Source organism: Desmodus rotundus, chromosome 5 (assembly GCF_022682495.2).
Source record: "Desmodus rotundus isolate HL8 chromosome 5, HLdesRot8A.1, whole genome shotgun sequence".
NCBI lineage: Eukaryota > Metazoa > Chordata > Mammalia > Chiroptera > Phyllostomidae > Desmodus > Desmodus rotundus.
Genome location: NC_071391.1, coordinates 102,553,969 through 102,569,244, shown reverse-complemented (window position 1 = coordinate 102,569,244; position 15,276 = coordinate 102,553,969).

Genomic DNA, 15,276 nt, shown 5'->3' with positions numbered 1-15,276 from the left:
TCTCCAGGGGTTCCTCCCCTGTACTAGGTTCGCCTTGCCCGCCGCCAGAGGAAAGACGTCTCTCAATGCCAGGCGCTGGTGAAAAGGAAAGGAATTATTATTCATTTAAAAGTTATACAGACTAAAGTTCTTTAGAATGCCCACAAATGCTCACAGTCCTTCCTTGTCCCTCTGCCCAGTCTGGGGTACCGTATCTCAGGAAAGAAGTAGAAGTCCGTGGTTCAGGCTCCCGGCACCATCCACGTGGCAAAAGGGAGCACTTCCAAAGCTGCGTGGTCCTGATTCTCACCCATGCCACATGGTCCCCCACTTTGCCAAAGCCGCGGGGTCCCAAAAAGAGACGCCAAATGGCTGCCACACCTGGGTTTAAATCCCAGCGCCAATCTTCCTCTGCAGCCCCATTTCCGGCTCCTCCCACAATTGGCCACAGCTGCCAGCATTCTGGGCAGATGTGACCCTGTGATGTGGAGCCAATTATCTCCAAGTTCTTCTGGACCCCATTACAAATCCCTATTTGGGGCCCCCTCCTGGCTGCACCCTGTTACAACCAGACTGTACGTTAGATCCTTAGAACTTACTCTTCTTATAACGGAAAGCTCATACCCTTTGACCTACATCTCCCCATTTCTCCTTCCTCCTAACCCCTGGTGACTACCATTCTATTCTTCATTTCTACGAAATCAGCTTTTTTTAGATTTCACATATAGTGATAACATGCATTTGCCTTTCTGTGTCCGCCTCATTTCACTGAGCACAATGCCCTCCGTTTTTCCAGTGTGTGTGTGTGTGTGAGAGTCAGATTTTCTTCATTTAACGATCTGTTGACAGGTACTCAGGTGGTTTCTGTGCCTGGCCCTTGTGGGTAATGCTGCAGTGAGAGTGAGAATGCAGATATCTCCTTGAAATACTGATTTCATTTCCTATGATGTTATTCAGTTTCCCTTATGGTTTGCAACTATTTTCTTCCACTCTGTAGGTTGCCTTTTAAATTAATCGATTGTTTTCTTTGCTGTGCAGAAGCTCTTTAGCTTGATGTAGCCTCACCTGTTTGTTTTAGCCTTGGTTGCTGGTGCTTTTGGCATCATATTGAAAAAATTATTGCCAAGACCTAGGACAAGTTTTTTCCCTCGGTTTTCTCCTAGGAGTTTTACAGTTTCAGGTCTTATGTTTATGTCTTTAATCCATTTTGAGTTTATTTTTATAGGTATAAGATAGGGGTCCAGTTTCATTCTTTTGTATGTAGATATTCAGTTTTCCTAACACCATTTATTGAAAAGACTATCTTTTACCCATTATGTATTTTTGGCACTCTCATCAAAGATTAGTTGACTACATATACATGGGCTTATTTCTGGGCTATCTATTCCGTTCTACTGGTCTATGTGTCTTTTTTATGTCAGTATGACACTATTTTGATTACTATAATTTTGTAATAGAATTTGAAATCAGGAAGTACAATTCCTCCAGTTTTATTCTTTCTTTATTTTTTTTATTTTATTTTATTTTTTTAATATATTTATTGATTATGCTATTACAGTTGTCCCATTTCCCCCCCCACTCCACTCCATCCTGCCCAACCCCCTCCCTCCCACATTCCCCCCCCATAGTTCATGTCCATGGGTCATACTTATAAGTTCTTTGGCTTCTACATTTCCTACACTATTTTTACCCTCCCCCTGTCTATTTTCCACCTATCATCTATGCTACTTATTCTCTGTACCTTTACCCCCCTCTCCCCCTCCACTCCCTTATTGACAACCCTCATGTTCTAGTTGTTTGCCTAGTTTGCTCTCGTTTTTGTTTTATGTGTGGTCGTTAATAACTGTGAGTTTGCTGTCATTTTTACTGTTCCTATTTTTGATCTTTTTCTTAGGTAACTCCCTTTAACATTTCATATAATAAGGGCTTGGTGATGATGAGCCTCTTCAACTTGACCTTATCTGAGAAGCACTTTATCCTCCCTTCCATTCTAAATGATAGCTTTGCTGGATACAGTAATCTTGGACGTAGGTCCTTGCGTTTAATCTTGGGTAATGTAATTATGATGTGTCTTGTTGTGTTCCTCCTTGGGTCCAGCTTCTTTGGGACTCTCTGAGCTTCCTGGACTTCCCGGAAGTCTATTTCCTTTGCCAGATCGGGGAAGTTCTCCATTATTTGTTCAAATAAGTTTTCAATTTTTTGTTCTTCCTCTTCTCCTTCTGGCACCCCTATAATTCGGATGTTGGAACATTTCAAGGTGTCCTGGAGGTTCCTAAGCCTCTCCTCATTTTTCCAAGTTCTTGTTTCTTCATTCTTTTCTGGTTGAATGTTTGTTTCTTCCTTCTGGTCCATACCATTGATTTGAGTCCCAGTTTCCTTCTCATCACTATTGGTTCCCTGTACATTTTCCTTTGTTTCTCTTAGCATAGGCTTCATTTTTTCATCTGTTTTTCGAATAGATTCAACCAAGTCTGGGAGCATATTGATAACCAGTGCTTTGAACTGTGCATCCGATAGGTTGGCTATCTCTTCATCGCTTAGTTGTATTTTTTCTGGAGCTTTGAAGTGTTCTGTCATTTGGGCCATTTTTTTTTGTTTGTTTGTCTTGGCACGTCTGTTACTTTAAGGGGCGGAGCCTTAGGTGTTCACCAGGGCGGGGTAACGCTGGTCACTGGGCTGTGATGCTGTACGTGGGGGCGGGGCCGAGAGGGAGCAATGGCGCCCGCTTCACTCTCCTCCGGATTTCAGTCTTTCACTCCGCTACCCACAATCAAACTGGGCCCCTCTGGTGCTGGTTCCCGAGTAAGTGGGCCTGTGCACACTCTAGGCCCCTGTGGGTCTCTCCAACAACCTCTCCTGTGAGGCTGGGAGTCTCTCCTGCCGCCCCAACCCCCAGGGGCGCTTTCAATCAGAGGTTTGAGGCTTTATTTCCCCGAGCTGGAGCCCTGGGTTGCGCAGCGGTCTGCTTCTCTGCCCGCCGTTCGTCCGGTTTATCTGTGGGCGAATGTGGTGCCGCAATGTGCTATCCGCCACTCTGCCTGCCCCACTCTCCGCCACTCTGAGTCCGGCCCTCTGGGTTTATCTGTGCAAATGTCGGGCCACAGGGTCTGCTAGTGCTCGGACTGCCTGCGCCATTTGTCCCACACTCCGCCAGTCTCAGTCCCGCCACAGCCACGCGAGTCCTCTCCACCCCAGTGCCGTCTCCGCCCCTCCTACCAGTCTGGATGAATGATTATTTTCTGTTTCCTTGGTGTTGGTCCCCCTTGCTGTTCGATTCTCTGTCAGTTCTGGTTGTGCGAGGAGGCGCAGTGTGTCTACCTACGCCGCCATCTTGGTTCCTTATTCTTTCTTTAAATGGCTTTGGTTATTCAGGGTCTCTTTTAAATTTTTATTTTTTAAATATATTTTATTGATTATGCTATTACACTTGTTCCATTCCCCCCGCTTTATTCCCCTCCACCCTGCACCCCCCCTCCCACCCGCATCCTCCCCTTAGTTATGTCCATGGGTCATACATGTAAGTTCTTTGGCTTCTCCATTTCCTATACTATTCTTACCCTCCCCCTGTCTATTTTACACCCACCATTTATGCTTATTCCCTGTACCTTTCTCCAATTCTTCCCCCTCCCCTTCCCCGCTGATAACCCTCCATGTGATCTCCATTTCTGTGATTCTGTCTTGTGTGGTTCCAAATAAATTTTATGATAGTTTTTTTGTTTCTGTGAAAAATACCATTGGGATTTTGATAGGGATTGCATTGACTCTGTATTATCACTTTGCGTAGTATAGGCATTTTAACAATTACAGTTCCATCTAACCCAAGAACACGGTATATTTTTCCAATTTTTTGTGTCTTCAATTTTTTTTATCAGTGTCTTATTTCAGGGTATAGGTATGTCACCTCATTAGTTACATTTATTTCTAAGTACAGCAGGTCCTCAAATAACATCATTTGTTTCAACATTGTTTCGTTATAATGTTGGTGAGAAAAAAATATTGATTCTCAGGGTGGGGAGGCACTTTTGGGCAGAGTTTGCCCATTCCCCCCATGTCTGTGTGGGTTTTCTCTGGGGACCACAGTTTCCTCCCACACCCCAAGGGTGTGCTCATGAGGTTACTTTGCATTTCCAAATTGTCCTAGTCTGAGTGGGTGTGGGGGTGCAAGTAGTCCTGAGAAGGAAGAGTGTCCTGTCTGGGGAGGGGGATCCCCCTGACACTCTGCACTGCCAGGAGAGGCCCCAGGCACCTATGACCCCCAACTGGAATCAGCAGGTTGGAAAATAATGATCTTACGTAAATGTATGCAGAGCTCACATTCATTTCCATGCTTAAAATTAGAAGTGTTTGGGGTCTTCATTGGGAAGTTTGGTGATGTTGTGTGACCAGAGATATGCCATAGGAACTCTTGTTTATGTCAAGTATCCTGTGGTAAAATTGTTTTGGTTACATATGCTGTTTCACTTGAAGTTGCAGTTTCCGAGAACCCATCAATGATGTTAAGTGAGGACTTGCTGGGTTTTATTGGTTTTGATGCAATTGTAAATGGGATTGTTTTCTCAATTTTTCTTTATGATACATTTTTATATATCGATTTTGTGTCCTGCAATTTTACTAAATTCATTTATTAGTTCTAACAGTTATTTGGTGGTATCTTTGGGGCTTTCTATGTGTGAGATTATGTCATCTACAAATAGAGATAATTTGATTTCTTCCTTTCTGATTTGTATGCCTTTTACTTACTTCTCTTGCCTAATTCTTGTGGCTAGGACTTCTAGTACTGTCTTTAATGAGTGGGCATCCTTGTCTTGTTCCCCAGCATAGAGGAAAGGCTTTTAACTTTTCACCATTGAGTATAATGTTAGCTATGGGATGGTCATATATGGCCTTTATTATATCGAGGAGCATTTCTTCTATACCTAATTTGTTGAATTTTTATGGAAGGATGTTGACTTTTATCAAATGTTTTCTGTGTATCTATTGAAATGGTCATATGATTTTTTTATCCTTCATTCTGCAAGCATGTTGTACCACATTGACTGGCTTGCATTATGTTGAACCATCCTTGTAACCCAGACACAAATCCCTCTTGATCATGGTTTATGATCTTTTTAATGTGCTCTTGAATTTGGCTTGCTAGTATTTTGTTGAGGATAGATATTGTGAATCTATTTCATCAGGGATAAAGACCTGTAATTCTCTTTTGTTAGAGTGTTCTTCTTTGGCTTCTGTCAGGGAAGTGATGGTCTAGTAAGATGAGTTTGGAAGTGCTCCTTCCTCTTCTATTGTCTGAGAAGATTTGAGAAGGATTGGTAATAATTCTTTAAGTGATTTTCTTTTCTGTTTTTGAAAACCAGGGAAGACATCTAGTCCTGGGCTCTTTTCTCCTGGGGAGATTTTTGATTACTGATTCAATCTCCTTGCTTATTATTGACCTATTCAGATGTTCTATTACTTCATGACTCGGTCATGGTAAATTGTATGTTGCTTTGAATTTATTCATTTCCTCTAAGTTATCACATTTGTTGACATATAAATGTTCATATTACAGTTGACCCTTGGACAAAGCTGGGTTAGAGGAACCAACTCCCTGCACAATTGAAAATCCACACACAACTTTTCATTCCCCCAAAACTTAACTACTCATAGCCCACTGTTGACTAGAGGCCCTACCAATAACATAAGCAGTTAATACGCACATATTTTATATATTACATACTGTACTCTTACAATAAAGTAAGCTAGAGAAAAGACATTGTTATTAACAAAATTATAAGAGAAAATACTTAATACATTATTGGAAACATTGTTACATTATTTAAAAACACTTACTTCATGACAGTCGACTGGTATGCTGTTTCTCCACTTATGACAGAGAAAAGCCTACTGTATGGTAATATAATTCTCTGAAAGCAAAGTTATAAAACAGTGAGAAAACTAACACATCATTAATTTTATATGTGAAATATCACTCACCTCATGCCCATGTAAACATAGGCTGTCCCCTTTCAGACAAGTTTTGCACACAATGTCCCACACGGTGAATAATTAGGTGATGGTGATGATGATGATGATGATGACATGAAATGTCTCATCTAGTTCATGCTATATGGTAATTAGACTTTCACACACACATACAACGTAAGTTTATTAACAGTACAGCATGATGATTATTCACTGTTCATTAAATGGAAGTGGATTGTCACAAAGATCTTCATCCTCTTCTTCACATTGAGTGGGCTGAGGAGGAGGACAGCGCATTTGGTGTAACTTCATAGAAATACATCATAACTTTTGTCTGACTCTTTTGCTTTCTCATGTCTCTAAAAATATTTCCATACAGTGCCAATCCTTCATCCATCACTTGCTTTCCTTTCAGTGCCCGTATCATAGAAGGGTCCATGCTGTGAGTTAGGAGTGGAAACTTCAGAGTTTCTGGTAGGACTGGTTTGTCATTTGGTCCAAACCAGAGCTTTCGCTTTTTAATAAACCAACAATTGTTGGATTTCCAACCTTATTTTTCTTTTTCTGGAGCCAATTGTTGGGCTTCACTGGGAGTTTTTCTAAATTATTAGCTTGGGAAGTATCCCTTTGGACTATGACAAATGTTTAACTGCTGCTGATTCCTTTAAGGGCAGGATCCCTTGCAGAAATGCCAGCAAAGTTATTTCCTTCAGCTTCCAGAAAGTCAAGTTTAGAATGCCCTGAGATCTTAATAATAGCTAATGCAGCAGGTAAGAGTATAGCATCCAATAATTCCTGAACATATGGACCATTCTAAATGTTATTGCCACTGGAAATAACGAGATCACATTATTTCCATAACATTCCAAAGTCACCAATGACTCCAAAGGCATATCCACTGTTGCTATAAATGTTGGCCGTTTTGCCCTTGACTAAATACACACCCCAGTGAAAGCATATAATTCAGCCTCTGGGCTGAAGTAGCCAATGGTGAACATGCTGCCTCAATATGACTTCAAAAGCATTACAATAACCAGCATGGCATTTGCCATTTTCATTTGTAAACCATGAGAAAGAAGCTTTATCCAAAGGAGTCTCCTGCAAATTGTCATGTGGAGTCAGGAGGTGATCTGTCAGTGCCAGGCAGCCTTGTGGGGGCTCAGTCGGTCCCAGGAGGGAGAAGAGCAGCAAGAGTGAGGTTATGACAACATGAAGGAGTTATGTGAGGAGTTTGTGCTGCATGGGGTACAAAAATGGTACAGGGGATCTCACCACAATTTCCTCTGTGGCCTCAACCAAGAGAGCAGGCACAGCAATGGCTCTAGGACAAATGGGGTGTCCCAAGCCACAGGATCAGTTTCTGGCTATTATAGTATTCTAGGGGTCTGTGGTGATCCCCATGGTTTGGGGTGAGGACCCGAGGGGCATTTCCTTTGTTTTCACGTACAAAAAGTAAACATTCTGGCAGGAGCCAACTAGCTTAAGAAAGCCTCAAAAATGACACTTCGTTTTGGCCCGTGAGAAACCTAGGACACCAAGAAGCATAGGTGGGTCCAGGAGTGGTCCTTGTTCCAGCATCATGTACCCCAAATATCTGACCTGGGTTTGGACAAACTGCAGTTTTTCTTTAGAGACTTTATGTCCCTTTAAGACCTAAAGTTCTAACAGGTGGATGCTGTCTTCCTATGAGGAAACCTGGGAGGAAGAGCAAAGAAGTAAATCATCCACATATTGCAATAAGGTAGAACCTTTAGGGAAAGTTAAATTATCCAAACTGGCTTTCAGAACTTGTGAGAAATAAGAAGGACGTTCACTAAAACCCTGAGGCATTGCTGTCCACGCAAATGGTCAGGATCCTGTGTTACCTTAGAGAACTCCTTAACAAAGACTCATAACTCAGCTTTAGTCTAGGAACGTATGAAACTTGAGGGTTATTAAGATCCTCAGAGGGTGTAACTTTAAATGGAAAGGTGCTGATAAGTTAAGAGGAAGAAGGAGTAGGAGAGAATTCAGGGAAAATGGTGCTTGAAGCAGAACCGCAGATAAGGAAGCTGGCAGTGGACGGCAGAATGGGGTTGGAGGTAAAGCTTGAAACCATCAGGGAAGAAGAATTTGAATTTGTTGCCCTTTTAATATTCATAGCTTTGATCTTCTTTTTTTAAAATAAGTCCCTTTAACATTTCATGTAATAATGGCTTGGTGATGATGAACTCCTTTAGCTTTACCTTGTCTGGGAAACTCTTTATCTGCCCTTCCATTCTAAATGACAGCTTTGTTGGATAAAGTAATCTAGGTTGTAGGTCCTTGCTTTTTATCACTTTGAATACTTCTTGCCAATCAATAAAATATACTTTAAAAAAAAGAAGAAGAAGAACTTGAGCCTGCTGGAGAAGAAGCCTGAGGCAAAATGTTCATAGACTAAGGCAGTGATTTCCAACCACTGTGCCGCAGAATTTTTAAAGTGTGCAATACCTGACTACTTAGTCAGGGGCACTGACCTCTTTTCCTTGATTCTCAAATAAAAAATGACAACAGCCAATACAACAATAGCCACCTGGTGTGATTGAATCAAAATTGTACCTGTGTTTTTGTCAGAACAGCAAAAAATATATTTTTTAATGTGCTGCAGAATTTTAGCAATTGTTTTATGTGTGCCATGAGATAAAAAAGGTTGAAAATCACAGGACTAGGACAACTTAGGTGGATCTAGAGACAGTAGAATAGAGAGGGACAAGTATAGGAGACTGTTCTGCATGGCGTGGGCCCATCTCCCACTTGGAAAGGCCTGTGGAAAGCGAGGTCCGGCACACAGGACCCACGCTCACAGATAGGTTCTCCCATGGGGAATCAGGCCTGCATTGTACCTAGGCCGCTATGAGACTTGCTTTTTGCTAAAACTCCCTCGCCCTGGATTGAGGCAGCAAATGTTTACTGCATATCTTTAAAGTAACCTCCTAAAAATCTATGCTAAACCTTCTAAGGAGGAGTGTAACCAGTTCAACCACTTTCCCTTTACATTTGTAAATATCCTTCTTTTTTGATGTAATTAGCAACATCCTCTCCTTTGTTTTCTGTAAAAAGTAACCACCTAAAGCCAACCTGTGCATAGTAAATAAGGACCATCCTCAATGTCATGTGCCCAGAAAAGCAATAAAAGCCTGTCAAGGCAAGGGGTGGGGCTCTCTCCCCTTGAGAGAGTGGCCATGCCGTCCCTTTTCCTCCACAGGACTCAGTAGTCCATGTGAATCTGTCTCGTCTCAGCCACAACGTCACGGACACTGCGGGCTGGTGTTCGCATTAGGCAAGTCAGTGCCAGAGGGAAGAACACTTGGGTTCAGAAGCAATTTTCTCTGTTTCTCAAAATTCAGTAGCCTCTGTTCATCCCAGAACCTTATCCCTTAAAGAATCAACTTCAATTTTTTTATCCTATTTGGAAGCCTCAAGATATCTTAAAAGTAGGCATTCAAATAAATAAATAATAATAATGACTTTTTAAAAATAGGCATTCCAATCAGTTTTGCCAGTTTTAGCACTATTATTGCCCATTTTGGTTTTAAGAAAATTAAGTTTGGGAATCTCAAAAGTTCCCCATAGTGGCCACTCATTTGCTGAATGACTCTTGTTCCTTTAGTTAAACATGTGCATGTAAATTGTCCATGGCCTCTCAACATGTATTTGGCTGGGGTCCCTGTAGTAAGGATGTCCTTAAAATATTTAGATCATCGAGATCCCCTTTTTCAGAGACTTTTCTCTAGAACAGAGGGATCAAAGCAATCTGCAGAACAGATACCAGCCAGCCTCGCTCTAGAACAACCTGATCACAGAAGATCAGGCCAAAGGCGTTAGAATCAATTCTAGGAAAATAATCAACTCTCAGGAGAGCCTACTTATGGGCTGAGCTTGACACATTCTTCTCAGTGAGACAGCTTGGTCCAATACCCAGCGATGAGGACTAATTTGACTAGAAATGGCCCCTGTTCCAAAAGGAGTCTGGACAAAAGTCAACATAGTCTTAAGGAGCAATGTGATCATGAAGAAATCAGGCTGATGTGTCAAATGGAGTACTCACATACATCCCGATAAACAAGTTAACAACTGAAAAGACTCTCCACAATCCATGAAGAAAGCCCAGACTTCACAACTCAAAAACCAGAAGCTCAATTCCAGGAGAAGACTCCCCCTAAGCTTCAGATGGGGAGCAAGCAGTGAACCCAAGCAGCTTCCTGTGGTGCCAACATGGTGATTAACCACCTGGTGTTGTCAGGGTTTTTGTTCTCTGGACTCCCAGGCAAGCCCTGCAAATGTCAACTGGAAAACAGAATCGACTAGGTATTCCATCACCAAAATAATTTATTTGGGGAACAAAACACAATCCAGTGTGTGCAGCCATGGGTAGCCGCATGCATACACTACGGCATGTGTGTGCTTTTGATTGGTGTTTTGTGTATCTGTGAGGCACAGATTCTGAAGGCTTTTTTACCCTGAAAGGAACAACCCTTAGGCAATGGTCCAACAGTTTGTAACAATATGCAGATGGATCATTTGTCATCAGAGCATCTGAGGCTGAGATGACTGCCTGAAGTTTGGCCAGTCGTGCTGACCCTTGGATCCCTCCTTTGTTAGGCACATCCTGGCTAAGATACAGAATGCAGCAGCCTTCCATGGAGCTCTGTCATTTTTACAGTGGTTGGCAGTGTCATTTGCAGTCTGTGAACTCCTGTTGCTGTGGTCTGAGGGTGGGTCAATCCCACGGGCTCTCAGGTAGCCAAGAGGTCCGAGGGTGGGTGACCTCCAGCACCACAGCATCTGACAAGAGACTGAGGACAGGGGAGGCCACCCCTTCCTATGGAGGACTGTGTCAGAGAGCCAGGTTTGGCTCCATCCTAAATCAAGGAGGACTCTGTAGCCGTGCCAAGCTTGTGGGACTTCCATGACTGGAGGCAGAGTGGCAGCTGGGTACAGAGGGTCACAGGTTCAGGGTCTGTGAGAGCCCTGTTTTCAGGAGAGCCAGTTTGTAGCCAGTCATTTGCTGTTTCATGATGCATGGCATGAGGCCAAGAGGGTCAGTTTCTAGCACACAAAGCCTTTGGGTGACTTCTTGCCAGCACAGGTGGTCCAAAGGCCCCAGGAGGCCTGAGAAGAGGGTGCCAACATTTTTTCAGTGAAGGAGTCTCTGAGGGCAATAGTGGGACTGCTTGTTATGATTTAATTTGGACAGAATTTAGAGGTGTTTTTGAGGGAACCCCATTTAAGGGGTCTGGCTTGTAAGTAGAAGCATCAGTGAGATTAAGTATGATTTGTAAATGAGGAATATGTTGCCATCAGAATCTCAGAAGTACTGAAAGACGTTGAACTTGTGTGTGCTTAGTGGGTGTGTCGAAGGAATCCTCCTGGAAGAGGATACCATTCCTGTGATGTTGCACCCATGCTCAAGGAAGGCGGAGGCAGTAATGCGCTTGTCTGCAAGGCTGTTATAGTGCCTGTGGGGAGCCTGGAAAAGGTGGATCATGTCCCTCCAAGATGAAAAGTTTATATAACCAAAAGACAAAAAGATGTTAATTGGGTATTTATTTTTTGTGCCTCAACCTTGTTTCTAAATTAACTGTAGCACTTGCTAAAATGTAGCAATTGACAAAGCTTTGTAGAGTTAATCAGTATAGGGGGAAAAAAGGTATGCCTCACTTTAACTGTAGTTTTGCCTAAATTTCTCATGATGATGGTTGTTGACAAAATGTATAATTTAGCAGTTTCAGTTTCACAAGTTGTTATTGGTAATATCTTTTAAATTATTAGGATTATTGTCAAATTTTAAAACACCTAATTTGAGATTCTTCTCTTATATCTGAGCTCTAAGATTCAGGCATTTTTCAAAATATCACAAATAGTGACTAATCTTTAATTTTTCAGCACTGTCCAAATAAATTTGCGTGATGATGGAACCGTTGTTTATCTTTGCTGTCCAGTATGGTAGCCACAGGTAGCTGTTGAGCACTTAAAATGTGATTGGTGTGGCTGTGAAACTGAACTTTAATTCAGTTTTAACCCTTGGCTCTTAACCCAGAAATTTGCTACTCCCAGCCCTGTAGCCCACCTCAGTGCCCACTTTTGGGCCTTCCTCCATACCTGGTGACTGTCAGCAGACTGGGCCCCAAGCCAAGGAATTGGGTGAAACTAACCAAGGATGTGGAGGTATGAAAAAAATTGTCTACCTCACCCATCATTGTGTGCTCAAAATGACTATTGAATCAACAAGTCTAAAAACAAAAAGGCATAAGGTTCTGGAACAGGTTCCTCCTTATGTTCTTGAGACTTGAGAAATCTTTTTCCTTCTTTTAGCAGGGAGTCAGATGTATCAGTCAGGGTAGGCTACATGATGCTGTAGTAACAAACATCCCCCCAAATCTCATTGTCTTCTAATGACAAAGGTTTATTTTTTGCTTATATGACATAACTATCTATGGTGGGCACCAGTGAGGCATGGCCCAGATCCTCTTCACTGTGGGACTTCTGGCTTTACCTGCTGGGAGAGCTTTTGGCTATCAGCTCCTTTAGAGGGCCACATCATCCAAAGTCACATCCCTCTCACATTCAGTATCAAAGCAATAGCATAAAGGTCTGGCCACCTCAGACCAATGCAGGACAGCTCTGAAGGGCCACGTTAGCCCCTGAGATCCCCGTGAGCGCAGCCGGGGCTGCTGTTGCACCTGTGGTACAGCTAGAGTTCCCTTTTGGCTCGCTCCTCTTCCTTCCTTAGATATGAATCCCACAGGTGTTATTCCCAAGGCTTCTCCTTGATGAATATCCTGCAAGCTAAACTCTCATCTCAGGGTCTGCTTCTGTGGAGCCAGCCTGCAACAGTTAATACCAGGAGTGGGCCAAGAAATCAAGTGGTGAAGTGGGGTTTGGGAGCTGGATCACTCACCACTTTCTAGCAATAAAAACTCCATCACTGGCCAGAGAGCCCCTGGCATAAAGTGACCATCTAATTTTTTAAACTTTCCCTCATTGAAGCTGCCAAAATGAGGAGACAGAGAAACATGGCCTAAATGAAAGAACAGATCGAAACTCCAGAAAAAGAGCTAAACAAAATGGAGAAAAGCAATCTGCCAGATGCAGAGTTCAAAATACCAGTTACAAGGATGCTCAAGGAACTTAGGAATCAACAGCATAAAAAAGATCCAGTCAGAAACAAAGGATATACTAATGGAAGTAAAGAACAATTTACAGGGAAACAACAGTAGAGTGGATGAAACCAAGAATCACATCAGTGATTTGGAACATAAGGAAGCAAAAAACAAACAATCAGAACAACAAGAAGAAAAAAGAATCCAAAAAAATGAGGATAGAGTAAGCAGCCTTGGGACAACTTCAAGCAATCCAACATTCACATCATAGGGGTGCCAGAAGGAAAAGAGAAAGAGCAAGAAATTAGAAATCCGTTTGAAAAGATAATGAAGAAAACTTCCCTAATTTGGTGAAGGAAATAGACATGCAAGTCCAGGAAGCACAGAGAGTCCCAAACTAGATGGATGCTAAGAGGCCCACTCCAAGACACATCATAATTAAAATGCCCAAGGTTAAATATAAAGAGAGAATCTTAGCAGCAAGAGAAAAGCATTTAGTGACCTACAAGGGAGCTCTCATAAGACACAGGGGAGTCAGCTGATTTCTCAAAAGAAACTTTGCAGGCTAGAAGGGATTGGCAAAAATATTAAAAGTCATGAAAAGCAGGGACCCACAGCCCTGGGTAGATTACTCTACCCAGCAAAGCTGTCACTTAGAATTGAAGGGCAGATAAAGAGCTTCCCAGACAAGAAAAAACTAAAGGAGTTCATCAGCAGCAAACCACTATTATATGAAATGTTAAAGGGACTTATTTAAGAAAAAGAAGAAAGTCAAAACTATGAACAATAAAATGGCAATAAATACATACCTATCAACAATTGAATCTAAAAACCAAACTGTTGAGGCCAGGCTTGCATAAATTAGTGCTGTTACAGCAAAACAATCACCAGGTTTCCTGTCATGAACTTAGAAGGAAGCTGGGCGACAATGAAATCACTGTGGTCGGGGGCGGAGGGTTAAAATTAGCAAGTAATGCAGGAAATGAGAAATTTTAAACTCCTGTCATAAGCCCAGGAAGTCTTCCCGCTCATATTTGTCTGTGAGCTACTCCCCACCAATAAGGTGCAAGGGAGCCAATCCCCTAAGCCAATCGCTAATTGCCATATTTGCTTCTGTGCAAACGCTTGCTTGCTTGCAACTATAAAACTGATAGGCTGTAAGCGCTAGGCGCGGCTCTCAGTTGCAGCTCTACGGAGCACCGTGACTCCGGTCACTTTGGGAGAGTCCGCCCCCGCGCAGGTAAAAGCTTTGCTTGGCCAATAAACCATCTATAAATCTCTTAAGAGTCAGAGTCTTTCGGTTCCTAGAACGAGAACCTTCGATCTCGCATATAACACAAACTAAGCAAACAAGAACAGAAACAGAATCATGGATACTGAGAGCATTTTGATGGGTGCCATATGGGAGGGGTTGTGGGGGAAATGGGTGAAGAGGTGTGGTGAGTAAGAGTACAAATAGGTAGTTAAAAAATAGCCATGGGGATGTTAGGTACAGTATAGGAAATGGAGTAGCCAAAGAACTTACATGCATAACTCATGGACATGAACAATGGTGGGGGGATTGCCTGTGGGACTGGAGAATGCTGGGTGGTGGTGGGGGGAGCCAAGGGGGAAAATCAGGACAACTGTAATAGCATAATCAATAAAATATAATTTAAAAAAATAAAAAATCTTTCCCTTGTGGTGAATTGGGGTGATTACTAGTAGACAGAAACGCATTAGTTCGTGCACTATATGAGACCTTTAAGAAATGTGGAGTAAATAGTTATTAGTGCAATAAAATTGGGTGGCTATTGCTAAGACTGATAGATACTCTAGAAAAAGATATGATGCAATGAACAATTAATTGCTAATGAAAAGCCCTTGAAAATTTTGAAAACCCGGATTCTCCTGAACCTTCTGAACCTACAGAAATAGCTTAGAGATGATACAAAGGCTCCTTCCTTAGGGGCTGACAGTGTGTGCCCCACTCAGGATCTGCCCTACCTGCCTTCCTGGTCACTTGGCCTGTGTAACTGGGGTTAAATCACAGTAAGACCCACCCAGAGACATCCTGAGCCTGTGAGGGGGTCAGAAGAACACTGTATCCCGAAGGAACTACAAGTCCTAGCTCACATGAACCCACAGATGGCAGGAGACTGTCCACGGTCAGCGGGCAGTTCTGCCCTGGCTGCTGCTTCTCGGGCGGGATTAGGAGGAGTGGATTAGGATC